Raw genomic sequence first — 16,449 nt, 5'->3', positions numbered from 1 at the left:
GACTGGGCAGGTCTCTGTAGCAACAACAACTAAGGCCACAGAGGCTATGTAATATGATTACAAGGGAGCTAGATGAGAAAATTGAGGTCTTGAGTTTTAATCCTGACTTTTCTTTTAACTTCCCAACCTTGGACAAGTCACTTAATCATGGTACAGTGGAAGGCGTGAAGGATCTGGAATAGAGGATCTGGGTTTAAATGCCAGTTCTGCCGCTTGCTAGCCATGTGAAGTTGTATGAGTTAATTCATCCCTCTGGGCCTCAGTTTCTTTACCTGTAAAATGAGGTAGATGGAAAGAATTGATGACCTCCAAGACTCAGCTGTAAGTTTTGATCTCGTGACCTTTCTGGGCCTCAGTTTCCTCTTCTGTAAAATAAAGGGGCTATACCTGATGACCTCTAAGACCCTTCCAGCTCAAAAGGGATGATTTTCTGACCTTTCTGAGTTCAGTTACTTCATCATGGATGGAGTTGGAATAGATTGCCTATAAGGATTATTCCACTTGTAAGAAGTCTCTGATACTATGTTCCTCTATTTCAAGGTGGAAAAATAAGTGATGGTTTTCAAAAAATTCGATTCCATTTTTGGTTTTGGTAGGATCTGGACTTCTGATTTCATCCCAGTGTTAACTCCCAATGTAAAAATTCCCCCCCTGTGGTGCAGAAGGGTTACCTGGATATGGTAAATTATAGTTTGAGAAAGTTACAGGGACACCAAGAGAGAAGAGCAACACAACACATGTCACCAGATGTGGAGTCAGAAAGCCCTGAGTTTGAATTCTCCCCTAGATACACACTAGCTCTGTGATCTGGGCCAAGTCACTGTGTCTTAGCCTCAGTTTTTTTAATCTTTGTAACCCATTGTTTCTCATTCAGTCCAATCCCAAAGGAATGGAGGCTTTTCCCTGGGGCTAGGTCAGTACCAAGGTCATTGATACATGTCTAGTCTGGGAAAGCTCTGCTACATGTGATGGAGAATGTTTGTGATATGGCTTCCCAATTGTCACCTTTAGGTCCAGTCAGGTCCTGATCAGTATAAATAATGGATCCCTTGAAGTGGTCACATTATTTGAATTCTTACTATTCCAAGTTATAATTATATGTAAAATCCAGTAATTGATTCCAGCTCAGTGGAAATACGCAATGGAAATTCAAATGATGTGACCATTTCACAGGCTTCATCATTCACACTAATCAGGACCTAACTATTCCATCTTAGGAATGGCTCCTAGGTGAGGGGGGGTATACTAGGAAGAACTCTGGAAATGCAGTCTGGCCTGATCCTGACCCAGAGGCAGATGTGAAGCCATTGTACATATATCCCTGGTATTTGCCTTTATCCCCTCTGGATTTTAGCTTCCTCTTCTCTAATGTGAGAGGGTTGGATGACCTCTCCAGGTTTCAGGGTTTTTTAAATCTGTAAAATGGGTACAACAACCTTCCTTCTAGGGCTCTTTGAGAAGAGTGTTCTGTAAACCTCACTTACTCATTCAACTAACATTTGTTAATGTTTGGCACTTATTATTGGTCAGATACTGCTTTCGGAATCTAAATAGAAACTGAAGGAAAAAATCTCCAACAACCCAGTGCCCTCCAGAGTTTACAGTCTACTTCAGAATTTAACATATACACAGATAAGTACATATAAAGTTTCTAAAACATTTTAGGAGAGAGACAGTGTTGACAACGGAGGGCATCAGGATGTGATGGACTTCAGGAAGTGACACCTGAGCTTCTCAGTTCTTTTCTGGGTTTTTTTGTTTTTGTTTTTGTTTTTGGCAGGAGGAGGGGAAGAATTCTATTACCTTCTTCCAGCTTCTTGTGATGTTCAATGATCTCCGCCCTCATTGTCATGGAGACAGCAGAAATACTGGTTACTGTAATTGGGGTGTGTATGTGTGCGTTTGAAATCATAGTTCCTCAACAGCTTTTGATTTCAGCGGTGCTTTTAATCAAACAAAAGAACCCTTTGTGCAGTGGGAGCCTCTGTTGGAATGGTTCTTCTCTGGATGATGGCGGTTTCCCTGGTCTTATTGTCCTCTTCCAGCTGGGCCATTTATTGAACCCATCCACGCCCCATAACATGCCTTTACTTTATCTTGACCATAACCTGGTGAGCAGGGCAGGGCAGGTGGTTGAGAGGCCCATTTTACAACAGAGGGACCAAGGACTCAGAGAGACTTCCATTAGGTTCAAGGTCACCCAACCCTTTTGTAGCTGAATTGAAATCAGACCCCAAATGGGCTGACTTGTGGACTAGCCCCATTTGCATTGCACCAGGCTGCTTCTTCATAATGAGAGAGTCTTTTTGGTGAGGAAAGAGTGGAGTATTAGAAAGAATTCTGGAGCAGGAGTCTAAGGACCCAGGTTCAAATTTCTGATCTGCCACTTAGAAGAGTGACCTCAGGAAATCATTTGAACTTCTCTAGACTCCATTTCCTAATCTATAAAATGAGTGTGTTAGATAATGGTTCTCTATTCTCTCTTCTAGTTATCAATTTATTCACCCATCTTAGAAAGTTATTGACCTTGTTCCCAACTGAATATTTATTTTACAATCATATTTTGTTTTACAATGAACAAGCATTCATCTTCATTTCCAACCCACTATGAAACAACAAAACCCCCTTATAATAAGTAGGAGTTGAACAAAACCATTTTCTACACCCATTGAAGCCCATCACCTTTGTGGTAGGAGGTGGCGAGACAGCTACTTCCTCTTCAGTTTTCTGGAATTCTGGTTGGTTTTTGAATCATTTTAAATCATCAGAATCATTTTTTTAGATTTTTTTGCAAGGCAAATGGGGTACCAGAATCATTTTAAAATTGTTTTTCTCCATAATGTTCCCAACTGAATTTTTAGTAAATTTCATGCCTTGTCCTTTTGGGGAGGGCAGGGATAGGGCGAGGAGAAATGCATGCTTTAAGATTATGAATTTAGATCTAGTCTAAGTCCTTGATTTTACCGAGAAGGAAACTGAGACCTAGTTAGGGAAATGGACTTGCTTAGTCATAAGCAACTGACCAGTCACTCAGGTAGCAAATAGCAGACCTTAGTGGGCAGCTAGATGACTCATTGGATAGAATGCTGGCCTTGGATAGAGCACCTGCCCTGGAGTCAGGAGGACTTGAGTTCAAATCTGACCTCAGATATTTAATAATTACCTAGCCGTGTAGCCTTGGGCAAGCCACTTCACCCCATTGCCTTGCAAAAAGAAAAAACCCTTAAAAAATGCTAAGAATATTGACCCTGGAGTCAGCAGGATAAGTGTTCAAATGTGACCACAGACACTTGACACTGACTAGCTGAGTGACCCTTGGATAAGTCAATTCATCCTGATGGCTTCCCATCTAGAGCCATCTCCAGTCATCCTGAGCCATATCTGGCCACTGGACCCAGATGACTCTGGAGGAGAAAGTGAGACTGGGGGCTTAGCCCAACCCCCATTACTCAATTCCAATTCATGTGCTTGTCAGGGCATCACCTCCTTGATATGTCTTCCTTGAAAATGAAGGACCGACATATATCTGTATCTGTATCTGTATCTGTATCTGTATCTGTATCTGTATCTGTATCTGTATCTCTATCTCTATCTCTATCTCTATCTATCTATAGTAAACCTGGGATCTGACCTCTTTCCATTGGCTGAGCATAAGTCACCTATATGTTGTTAGAGCTGGAAAGATTAGGAAAGGCTTCCTTCAGGAGTGGACAGCTGAGTAAATGCTTAAGAGGCTGGGGAACATAATGGTTGCACAGCTTCTCCCCATCTTCCTTTCTTCTACCCTACATTAGTAGAGTCAACCACTTTGACTCGAAAGCATCAGAAGGGACTGATATGAAATCAGCCAGGTTAGTTTACCAGGTTGACTGAACCCAGGGTCATCCATTGAGTTATTGGCAGATTGAGACCTCAAACCCTTGATTCCTAAAGTCTACCCCTGCCTTTGAGGCTTCTTATCTATGTGCTCTAGGGCAAGTCCATTGATCTCACTCAGCCTCAATTTCCTCACTGGTAAACTGGGGATAATACTCCTTGTTCCTACCTCAAAGGGCTATTGGGAGCCTAAAATGAGATTATGCAGACAAATCTCCATTTTAATATTAAAACTACTTGTCCCTACCTCAAAGGACTATTGGGAGCCTAAAATGAGATTATGCAGGCAAATTTCCATTTTAAATTAATACTTCAATTTGTTGTGAGGCTTAGCTGAGTGCTGAGTGCTGGATTCTGTTATTTGGTTGGAAATTCAGATTTGAGGGTTTGAATGTTGGTCTGGTTGTACTCAGCCTCCTCCTCCCCCCAGCCATGGGATGTTACTTGGCTTTCTCACTTTGAACTATTCAATTAAGGTGGTCTTGACTTGGAGCTGGTCTCCTGGTTTTGTTACCAGACCATTGCCACCTTTTTTTTTTTAAATCACATTACTTCCCTCCATATATTCTAAAATCCAGCTCTACCGGCCTAATTGTACTTCTGGGAATTTGATACTCCATTTCCTGACTCAGTTTCTCTGCTTGGAATGCCCTCCTTTCTCACTTCTGCCTCATGCTTTAAGACTCAGCTCAAATCCTACTTTGTTTAGGGGGTTTTTCCCAGACTTCTCCCCACCACCACATTCTAACCCTACCCCCATTAGAGGTTGCCTTCAATTTACTGTATCCATCTTAGAGGGACATAGTTATTTCCATGCTCTTTTCCCTCATTAAAATATAATCTCCTTGAGGACAGAGACTTGTGTGTGACAGATGATGCCATGATGATTCAGAAAGCAGCGTGGGAGTTCAGTGAGATTACCCATACATGATTTTCCTTTTACCTGGAAATGCTAGCATCCTTGATTGTAGCCGCCATGGCTGAGAACTTGCTAGAGCTCTGTTGGAGAACTGGCCCAGTGATATATCTCAGTCTCCCAGAGTGTTTTCTCTGAGGGACTTTGGATGATGCCATCCATTGGTCTGAAGGCACCCTTAACATGTTGCTGTGCCACAGTGGGATTTTCCTCTCTTATCCTGAAGGGAAACCAAGTTTGATTGACTCACAGCTGTTTACTAGGTTAGCACCCACTCCTCCCATGTTTCTTTTACACCATTGTACTTGGAAGACAGTGTGACTGGTGCTATGTGTTGAGTCCAGGTTCCCAGGCTAACTTCCTGTCCACTGCTCTCTTGTGGCCTATGGCCTGTTTACAAAATTTGAGAGAAGGGACCTCTTCAGCCATTCAGGCCAATCCATATGCAAAATAGTTAATCACTCTCCACTATCCCTCCATCCTCCATCCAACAAGTGACCTTCATTTGTCTCAAATCCCCTTGCTCATTCTTGTGGGTCTACAAATTCCTTTCTCCAATCCTATATTCTTTTTTTCCTTTCCTGGTTATCCCCCAGGCCTAAAGTCTCCTGGCCTAGCTTTGGGTTCCATTGCTCCAGAGTTCCCAAGGCTTCACCTATTCCTTCTGTGCTAACCATTCCCCAGATCTCTATCTCCATTCCTGACTTCTCACCCATATTCTCCTGTTTGTTCTTCACTTGCCTGTCTGAGTTCTCTACCTAAATCTCATCTTGACCTTACTTTTCACATTTTCTCAGTCCGGGTATCTCTCTTTTGTCCCTTTCTCATTCCATCTAATTTGTCCTACCATTTGACTGGATACTTAGAAAAATTGGGATCTGTGCCAGTTCACGAGAGAGTGTGGTACCATGGACAGAACACTCGTTCTGGAGTCAGAGGTTCTAGGTTCAAATCTATTTTCTTAATGCTTATTTAGAATGATTTTGGGCAAGTCACTTAACCTCCCTGGGTTTCCTTATCTGTAAAACATGAGATATTTTAATGGTCTCTGAAGAGCCCTTCCAGCTTGAGTTCCCTGACCCATGCAAGGAGTGTTCCACTTAGATCCAGGAAACCAAGAGTTTGAATCCTGCCTCCTGATGTGATCTTATTGTGTCTCAGTTTCCTCCTCTGAAATTAGGGCTAGAATTGGGGAGAAGGATTGAGAGGGTTGGGTTGCTGGTTTCTGAGGTCCCTTCTGACAGTAGAGCCAGGACCCTATGATTTCTAGGTTTGTATAACCAGCACCAGACCTTGTGGATAGTAACCACTTAATAGTGTACTCTTGTTGAATCAGGTTTCATTCAATCAACAAGTTTTTATTAAGCACCTATTAGCCCATGGTAGACACTGGGGTGTAAGGAAAAAGAAATCCGACTCAGTGTTCCAAAGCAAATTGGTTTTTTTTTATTCTTAAATGGAAACCCTTGATCCCCTTGATTGATGGTCTTTGCAATCATTCTCTGTAATCTATCCCGTATCAGTCCATGGGATTTGTATTCCGAAAATAGCACTAGAGTTGTTGCCACTCCCCGTTCCCCAAGAATCTTCAATGGGTCCCTTTTGCTCTTCTGTCCTCCCCATTCAGAAGCCATCTTGGCACTGACAAAAGAGTCCTGGGGCCTGGTTCAGATCCTGCCTCTTCCTCTTATTAACTATGTGACTTTCTCTCTTTAAGCCTTAGTTTTGTCATCTCTAAAATGGAAGTAATCTTTGGCCTTGGATGCCTCCCAGCATGGTTGTGAGGCAAGCAAGCTCTTCCTTTCTTCCCCAAAGGGGGTAACGGGGAAGTGCTATTTTGCCATCCCATCTTATCTTTTTTTATCTTTTTTGGGTTTTTTTCTGGGTTTTTTTTTTTTTTTTTTGCAAGGCAATGGGGTTATATGACTTGCCCAGGATCACACAGCTAGGTAATTATGAAGTGTCTGAGATTTGAACTCACGTCCTCTTGACTCTAGGACTGGTGCTCTATCCACTGTGCCACCTAGCTGCCCCCCACATTGTCTAGTACATGAGCTCATTGCTCTCCTCAGTGTTCTACTTGTGCCAGGTTTTTCCCCATTTGAGACACATTTTCCCCCCAGAAAGCCTCCTGCAAGTTTTGCCAAGCCTTCCATACTCCCCACTGCTGTCTTTTTCCCGGCCTCATTCTGGTGATGAGGATACTTGACTCCCAAAGCCTAGCTTACCCTCTTCCTGTTGCTTCCTTCTAAGCTCTGTCCCAGTCATGAATCTGAGATGACCCTGGGGCCCTGAGGTGACCCTGGGGCCCAGAGGGCCAGTGCAAGCTCTGACAAGCTCCTTCCAAGCTGAAAAGGCTTCCAATACAGCCTAGGGACCAAGGTGCAGCCTAGCCAAGTTCCTGGAGGCTTGTCACCACAGGCTTATCTACCAGGTGCTGAAGTGTTTGATTTCTGGGCCTAGCAACTCATCAAGGCAGTGTACCCAGGGTGGAGGGATTGGCAGGGATGGTGTTGAAGCCTGGTATCTTTTCTCCTCTCTCTCCCCCAGCATTTTGCTCACCAATAAGATCCCAGCTCCTTGAGGTGGTAGTGTCTGTTCTTAGAATGACCTGAATAAGATCCTTAAAGATCAGGGAGGGACCTTCTATTTTTGTGGATTTCCCACAGCTCTTGACTTTTGAAATGGAAGTAGCTGATCCTTAAAAAGGTGTTTGAGATCTCCCAGCCTTCAGGTTCCCTCATGTCCAATCCATTCCCCTCCCAGTTTATCACTACTGCCCAAGGTGATCCATAACCCAAGCTTCAGTGACTCTCCATTGCCTCTAATACAAACTAGAGACTTAGCTGCCAAGTTTCACAAGTTTGTCCCAGGGCCACTCTGGCCTTTTCAGTCAGGCTGATTGAGCATCTTTCTCCATTGTAGCTCAACTGACCTGTTGTTTCCCAGGTGGAAGTTTCACCTCCTGTCACCATGTCTTTGTTCGGGGGTCCCCCATCCCTGGGATGCTCACTGTTCTCAGCCCTACCTCTAGGAACCCCTCACTCCCTTCCATGTTTCACTCAGGGTCCTCTTTTTCAGAGGCCTTGCCCGAATCATCCTTGGAATGACTTTATATTTCATCTCTATTTATTTAGAATCCATTTATGTGGATCTAACTTTTATTTCCTCTTGACCTATCTGCTTATTTTCCCAAAGGTAGATTATACGCTTCTTGGAGACAGGACTGTCTTCCCTTTGTCTTTGGATCCTCAGCAAAGTATCTGGCAGTCTAGGAGGCCCTTTGATAGGCCCTGGTCAATTTGTTCTGAGTTTTTAGACCATATTGAATTAGCTAGGTTTATTTGCCTAGATAGGTAAGGGTGTGTTTGTGTGTGTGTGTGTGTGTGTGTGTGTGCCTGTGGGAGATTTTAATTAAGTCAATGTATACAGTTCTTTTCAGTTGGGGGAGTTGGGGGTCAGTTGATGGGGCAAGAATTTTATGGGAGGATTAACTGAAAAAAGATTTTATGTATTTAGACATCTCCTTAGAAGTCATCATTAGGATTCTTCCATGTTGTTGTTTTAATTAATGTTGGGGTTAAATTGGGGTTGAGTTTATTTTCTTCTTAGAAGCTAATTGTAATGAAAAACTATAGGAAGCATTTGATATACAAATAGCCCTTTTAGGTTAGAGATAAAAAATTTCAAAGATTTTTGGAAATCTGCACACATAGGACAGATATTTAATAGACTCTAGATATGAAGTTTTAGAATCTGAAACTTGGAATGACTCTGGAGGCTCAGAGGATCCTAGATTTAGAGGTAGAAGGGGCCTTAGAGGCCACTGAGTCCATACCACCCCCACCCCATTTTACAGGTAGAAAAACTGAGACTGGATGGCAAAGGATCATATAGAATCATATAGCAAGTCATTATCTGAGATGGGGTCAGAGTCAGGTCTTACTGACTCAATGTCCAAGCTCTTAGCAGTACCCCCCTGTACAGCCTCCTAGGTGGGTGATCATCTAGCCTCTCCTGGAACATTTCTTGGACTGGGCAGTGCAGCTAGTTTCCATTGTTGGACTGCTCTTGTCATTAGGTCTTGTGCTGAACCACCTTTGTTGTCTGCTGTACTAAGTAAGTCGCTGGGTTAGTGGATGACCAAAAGTGCATTATATGTTCAACGACATCAGTTCCGCTAACATTTATTAAGTGTGAGACCTAGTCCCATCCCTGCCTCCAGGGGCAGGAATGGGAACACCACGTATGAAGGACCAGAGTGAGAATCAAAGCTGAACACAGTTGGAATGGGGTGAGGGAAGAGGGAGGAGAGCTTGAGAAGCTACATTGTGGAGGTCCTTAACCTATTTACTTGACCAAAGAGTTTCTCTTTTATTCTAGAGATAAAGGAGAATACCCCTGAAGGGTTTGAGCAGTGGAGTGTGTCATAGATTATTGTTTGGACCCTTCTAAAGTGTGGATTCATAACAGGAAGACCAAAGGAGGCTAGTAATAGGAGTAAGGCCAGAAAATAGTTTGGGGTAAGGTGACCAAGACCTAAAAAGTGACGAATTGTGTGGAGAGATAGGTAGAAGACATTTTGTGGTGTTAGAATTGGTACAATCTAGGAAATGATTATTAGGGGTGAGGGATAGAGAAGAGATGGTAGTATCTTGAACAGAGAAAGGGATGGTAGGAGACAGTAGGTTTGGGGGTAGAAGTGGGAATGTATTGAGTTTAAAGTGTCATCTGGACATCCAGGTGGAGAAGTCCAGCAGACCGGTGGGAATGAAGACATGTTCAGGGAGGAGATTAGGACTAAGTATTGTTGTCCCCTTCCTTCCCTTTCTCTTTCCCTCCCTACTTTGTTCCCTTTCTCCCCTTCCATTTACTGTCTCTGTGTCCATATGTCTGTCCCTCTGTGTCAACTCCCTTCCTCCCTTCTTCCCTGTCCTTCTTTCTCTCCCTTCCTTATTCTTTCCTTCCTCCCTTCTTCCCTGTCTCCCTCTCTCTTTCCTTTTCTTCCTTCCTGGCTATATGACTTTGAACAAATCACTTCTCCTTCCCCCGGGGAAGTTTCTTCCTGTGTATAATGAGTTGGACTACCTGGCCCCTAAGATCCTTTCCAGCTATTATCTTGCCTTCATTTGGATTTTTCTGAAAATTCATGAAAAGTTCAATGGTGAACAAACCCTAAATTACCCTGGTAGTATGGGGCAGAGCAAGATGCTCTGAGGCCAAATTCAGCATTCCTTCCATTATACCACACTGCCTCTCAATGATAGCTTTGAGATGTTTAAAATACTTGGGGTGGAGGGTAGGGGGTAGGAATATATATACCCTTATTTTCATTAAGTTAAAATGAGTTTATAGGGGCGGCTAGGTGGCATAGTGGATAAAGCACTGGCCCTGGAGTCAGGAGTACCTAGGTTCAAATCCGGTCTCAGACACTTAATAATTACCTAGCTGTGTGGCCTTGGGCAAGCCACTTAACCCCATTTGCCTTGCAAAAACCTAAAAAAAAAATGAGTTTAGCATCTGATAAAAGAGTAGCTATGAGCATCCTAAGTTTATTTTTCATATCTTTCAAGTGACTTCTATCTAGTTCATTCTTTTTATTTATTCTTATTTTTGTACAAATTTTTTATACATTACTTTAGTAATATTCTTGTTTAAGAGTAAACATAATACCCCCAAAATATAGACCTGCATGAGCGATAAAGTAAAGAGAAAAAATTAAAATTAATAATAATAGTAATAATAATAATAACAATAATAGGTGCAGCCAGGTGGTGTAGTGGACGGAACACCGGCCCTGGAGCCAGGTGCACCCAAGCCCAAATCCAGCCCCAGACATCCAACACTCACCCAGCTATGTGACCCTGGGCAAGCCACCCCAAACCCATTACCTTGCAACCCCCCCCAAAAGACCCAATATAAGATAATATAATAATGATGATGATGATGATGATGATGATGATAGTAGGGATGACCAGGTGGTGCAGTGGATAGAGCACCAGCCCTGGAGCCAGGAGCCCAGGTCCAAATCCAGCCTCAGACACCCAATAATCACCCAGCTGTGCGGCCCCAGGCAAGCCACCCAACCCCATTTGCCCTGCACCCCCCAAATAATAATAATAATGATAATAATAAAAAAAATGTGCTTCAGTCTGTGTTCCAACACCACCAGCTCTGTTGAGGGTGGATCACATTCTTTAGGATAAGTCCATCACAAAAGCTACTTCCATATTTTTCCACCATTGCCATTGCTGATAACAACTCCCTCCATTTGTACATCCCCACTACCATACACTATATTTTTCTCTTACCTTTCACTCTGTCCCTCTTCTTAAATGTGCTGTAGGGTAGCTGAGTGGCACAGCAGACTGATCACTGGCCCTGGGGCCAAGGGACCCCAAGCTCACATATCACCTTTTAGGCCCAGCAACCACTGGGCCCTGTGGTCCCAGACAGGCCACCTTATCCCAGCCCCTTACAAGAAGTAAAAAAGAAAATGTGTTATATCTGACACTCTCCCCCCACAGTCCATCCTCTTCTTCATCACTCACATCCCAACCCTTTCTCCCCATCCCCCTTCTCTCCTTGTTACTCTAGATGTCCATACCTGTTCATTCTTTTTAAACTTCAAATTTTATTGATTTTTTGGGGGCGGTTGCAGGGCAATGGGGCCAAGTGACTTGCCCAAGGTCACACAGCTAGGAAATTAAGTTTCTGAGGCTGAATTTGAACTCAAGTCCTCCTGACTCCAGGGCCAGTGATCTATCTACTGTGTTGCCTAGCTTCCCCTTTTATTGATTTAAAAAAAAAGTTTTCACATCACCTTCACTTTGGGGTGAATTCCTTACCCTTTGTTACCCAGTGAGCCATTACTTGTTTATAAAGAAGACAAAAAAAGGGCAAACCCATTCAGAAAAATTAATCAAGGCATCCAGCAAATTTGGCATTATATGCAACATTCCATTTTCTCTCTCTGTAAATAAGGGAGGGATTCATTTCTTCTCAGGACCAAACTTGACTATTATAATTATAGAGTATTCCAATTCCTTCATCATTGTATTGTCTTCTTGATTCATTTACTGATGGCTGTGGAAACTCTGATAAAATCCCAGGGTTGGCCCAGGCCTCTTCAGAGTGGTGAATATACTTTGCTCTACTTTCTTTCTGGAATCAGTTTTGGAGGTGCTACTGCCTTACAGGTAGGGAGAGAGACACAGATGGGAGGCGAACACACCAAGTGGGTTTGGCACTCCCTTGCAATCTGAGCAGGGCTTATAAATTTAATAAATCATCAAGGGAAGAGGCAAAGACCATTGTCTGAGAAGCATAATGATTTTACTGGGTGGGTGGAGTCATTAAATTGAGTATTGATGTTCAAAAGCTTTTAAAGATCAAGGCCTCCTTAGAAAGGAAGAGTAAAATGCAATTTTAAGAGGCTCTCTGTGGAAATTTGAATGGTTCCTTTGGGGTGGGTACTCTCTCCACTGCTTCAGATAGCAGCCCTCCCATGCTTTCTCATCCTTCTGCCATGTCTTTGTATAAATTCTTCTATAGAGGATCCATAAAAAGACCATCATCCTTTCTTTGTGTCTCTGACTCTCTTTCCCCCCTTTCTGTATGTCTCTTTGACTTTGTCTCTGTCTTAATCTCTCTCTCTCTGTCTCTTGTCTCTCCCTCAGCTTGTAGCTCTGTCTCTGTCTCTTTGTCTTGGGCTCTCCCTCCCCTCTGTTTGTTGTCTCTGTCTTAATTTCTCTCCCCTCTTTGTTTCTTGTTTCTGTTTCTCAGTTTGTTTCTCTTTGCCTTAGTCTCTTCTCCCTCCTTGTTTCTTGTTTCCGTGTCTGCTTTCTTTCTCTGACTCAGTTCTTGTCTCTCTCCTCTTTTTCTCTTTCTCTGTCTCTGTTTTTCCTTGATACTCTCCTATCTCTCTATCCCTATGTCTTTCACCCCCTTCTCCCCTGTCTCCCCCCCCCCCCAGGAAAGATTAACCAGTTGAAAGTGGCAACATACCTTAAAGGAAACTAATTTCTTACAGAGTAGTTGACAAGCAGCCCAAAGAAGGCATAGGCTTAGAGTCAGAACACCAGGGGCCTAGTCACTTCACCCTGGAGCCTCACTTTCTTCATCTGTAAAATGGGATACCATTTGTACCATCTGTCTCCCCTGGGGAACCAGGACCAAGTTTCAAAGTACTCTTATTTTGGTGAGCCATTTGTCTTGGTAAAAAAAAAATCCCTGGCTCAGGTCGACTTGCTCTCATCCCAAGACCATGTCTCTGGCCAGACTTAGTAGGTTCAGGTCTAAAGGGTTGCCTTGGCTCCAGATGCGGCTTCCCTCAATGGGGACAATTGCAGCTGGGAATCCATCAGCCCTGCTTTCTATGTGGAAAGCTATAAAGGTTGTTTATAAGGCTGGGTGCTGAGGGGGACCAGAATACTATAAAATCCTGTGATAATTGGGACTGGGCTGGTTTACCTTTGTTCTGCCCATAATGAAAGGCTTTACTCAGCAAAGGAATTGTGTAATGAGATTGGGGTGGGGTGGGGGTGGGGGGGAAAGGATTTTTTTTTAACACTTTCCCCCTTCTATACCCACTTTAGAAGACCATTTGCATACAAACAATCAACATGCTAATTACAGAATCTCTTATGTAAACAACTGATAGGCTAATTACAAATAAGCTCTTCCATAATCTTTAAGGGCCTTTCCCAACTCCCTCTTTCCAGGTCCCAGCACTTTGAAAATAAAAAGAGAGGTCTTTAAAAAAATGTTTTATTAGAAACTTAACAACTTGAACTGGCTTAGTGATGATTTACATTTAAATTAATTTCGAAGCATAAAGTAGCCTAGATCTTTCTTGAGCCCCTCGAAGTCCCCATCATCAGGTTGCTTTGTCCTCTGCATCTGATTTAATTTTTCTCCATGTGCTTGCTCCCTTCTTTCAAGCTCTACTTCCACCCCATTTGCCCCTCCCATTGTTTCTGGCCTCTCTGTAATTGACCATATTAATATGAGGAACCCCTGGTTGCTGATCTAACTTGATCACTTAGAATAAAAGGAAATTTGCAGGCGTTATTAATTTCTGAACAGTGGGGGAAATCTGGAGTAGAGCCAAGCCTGCTCTCTGCATTCTCCCTGGGGCTGGTTCTGCTTGAGGCTTCTGGCTTTGCTCCAGTGACCTCCTGAGGTGGGACTGTTTTTAAAATGCTGCTTGGAAATCTGCCTTTTATTAACTAGAAATTGCCCCAGATATTGTGTTTCTTGCTAATAATAACTCACATTTCTTTAAGGTTTTTGCAAAGCCCCTTTCCCATAATAACTCCGAGAGGTGGGTAGTGTGAAATTGATTACTCTCATTTTTCCAGAGAAGGAAACTGAGGCTCAGACTCAGGGATGACTTGTTCAAGTCCTTAATCACACATTTCCCCTGCCAGACTTAGTGGTAGTCCTGAGATTCAAGCCAAAGTCTCCCAGGTCCAGCACTCTTTATTTATTTATTTTTGGGAGGGGAGTGTCTGGAAACACTATTTTACTGAGGAAAGGTCAGGTGAAAATAAAGCAAGACCAAATAAACCAGACTAAAATGAAGGCAGTTAGAGCTTATGTTTCAATTATTGTATTTAGCAACATTTCTCTCTGGATTTTAGGCTATTTTCTTTCTTCCCCTCCCCTTTGTCTTGGAGAAAAAAAATCCTTTTTATTAATACTTTTAATCTCTATCTTAAGTCATTTTTCAGCATACCACTCCCACTGAATCCTCCCATCTAACAAAGAAAAGAGTGAAGTGAATAGTATAGCCTTGGGAGCAGGGGAGGGAGAGGAGAATCCTTGTCTCTTCTCAGGACCAAAATCAACCCCTTCAGTCACACAGCAACTTGGCTTGGTTGTAATGCTCTTTCATTTATGTGATAGTGGCTGTGCCTGTTCTTTTCTCACTTTTCGTTAGTTCCCTTCTCATCGGTCCATAAAAGTCTCACCATATTTCCAAGAATTCTTCACAAGAAATGTGTACAAATCAAGAAATGATTTGTACAGAGCAGTAATGTTGCATTACTTTCCTAGGCCACAGTTTGTGTAGCCTCATCTCACTTGTCTCTCTTCTTTTGACTCAGAGCCCCCACCCAGGAAACCTGGGAAACTTTGTGCATGGTAACCCCCAGTAGAGGGAGGCTTGCCCCCCCCCACCATTTGCAAATATGCCAATTCATAGTAATATAGGGGAAAGCTTTTTTAAAAAGAGGAAAATAAAGCAGAGTTGAATGAGCACCCATTAGCCCCAAAGACGTACATAAGGTCATAGTCATGATTTTGACTGTGTTCCTCTGGCAACTCAACCTTTGCTCCCTTCCTAGTTGGAGGGGAACACAAGAGACTTGGCTCCTTTCTTTAGCTTTCTGCCAATGTTCTTTTCTTTTTGACTCCAGACTACCCCAAAAGTCCAACTAAAGCAGCCCCTCCCTCAGAGTTAGATGGAAGAAGAAGTAAAGGCATGAGGGAAGAGAGATGAAGGGAGATTGACAGGACAGGGCAGATGCAAGAGAAGAGAACTTGTCCATCCTGGCAGTGGAATAGATGTCTTAGCCTTTATTTTAGGAGCTCAAAGAACTATTCTCCTGACTTCAGAAATCCAGGGAGAGCAGTTGGCTTCAGAACATAGAGAGGGAAGGAAGAGTATGAAAGATGGACCTGAGGCTGGGGGCCGAGGTGCAGTAAGTTCTCTAGGAAGGGTGAATAGTCTCTGCCTCTCCCTACTCCAGGGGAAAGGGGGCATAAACCCTTTGTGCCCATCCTAACCCCAGTGGGGGCACCAAGCTCCACAAGAAATCCTTGGCATACTGGGGAGACTGGGGTCTTGGCTGCATAGGACAGGTTGAAAAGCAAGGACTGAATAGTAGGAGGACAGGAGCTGCAAACAAAATAGAAAGGAGAAGTGGCCAGCCTCAGGTTAAGATCCATAAATCGACATCAAAAGGTCACAGTCACAGCAGGGTGACATAACTAGCACCCCTGCTCACTTTTCTCTTGCCCTTGACACCTGGGGTCCTGCATGGCAGTCCATGGGTCCACTGAAAGGGACTGATTGGTGGGTGGGTTTTCGTACCAGACAGGCCCAAATATCGGCCTTGGTAGATTTGGGGGCTCAAATAAGCCGCTCCTTGGGGGGATAGTTGAGGCCTGAGAAAATCATTGTTCTTGAACCCAGTGCTTCTTCCCTGCTGGGCTGGTAGGAGCCTGAAGTCCCATTCTTCTCCCAAAGCTTGAATCCCAACAGGGTCAGGACCAGGAAGAGAACGCAGACAATGGAATAGATGTAGATTTTTGTGTGCTGGTACTGGTCTCCATTTTTTTCAGATAGTGTTGTGGAGGGGGTGGCAGTGATGCTGGTTTCATTTAGGGAACGTCCAAGAAACTGTGCCAGGGTGTGTCTGGGATTGAGCAGTTGGAAGACTCAGTATCAGACAGGACCCCAAAACACATTCTACTGCCCCAGAGTCCTTAAGAAGTAACCTGCTGTTGACCTGGCTCACCTTCTGGTTGACTTGATCATGCCCTTAGGGCTACTCTTTCCACCTTTCCCCTCCATATTCCTCCCTCCCATTGGGGGTAGGATTATATTGCTTCTCTTTGCTTTATTTTACACCACAGATACCTCCCAACAA

The 16,449-nt window shown here is 43.4% G+C and overlaps 1 protein-coding gene and 1 long non-coding RNA gene across 2 annotated transcripts in view; one reads left to right on the top strand and one right to left on the bottom strand.

Moving 5' to 3' along the window:
• Positions 1-16,449, top strand: part of GPC4 (glypican 4) — a 141,100-nt gene that overhangs the window by 11,765 nt on the left and 112,886 nt on the right. The gene's annotated exons all lie outside the window — the stretch shown is intronic.
• The window catches only part of LOC141502221 (uncharacterized), a 49,367-nt gene continuing 46,293 nt past the window's right edge, over positions 13,376-16,449 (bottom strand). Inside the window, exon 3 of the long non-coding RNA XR_012472452.1 lies at positions 13,376-16,215. This is a non-coding gene — a long non-coding RNA (uncharacterized LOC141502221). The remainder of the gene's footprint in view (positions 16,216-16,449) is intronic.

Source organism: Macrotis lagotis, chromosome X (genome assembly GCF_037893015.1).
Source record: "Macrotis lagotis isolate mMagLag1 chromosome X, bilby.v1.9.chrom.fasta, whole genome shotgun sequence".
Lineage (NCBI taxonomy): Eukaryota > Metazoa > Chordata > Mammalia > Peramelemorphia > Peramelidae > Macrotis > Macrotis lagotis.
This window is presented reverse-complemented; position numbering and strand designations above follow the sequence as displayed.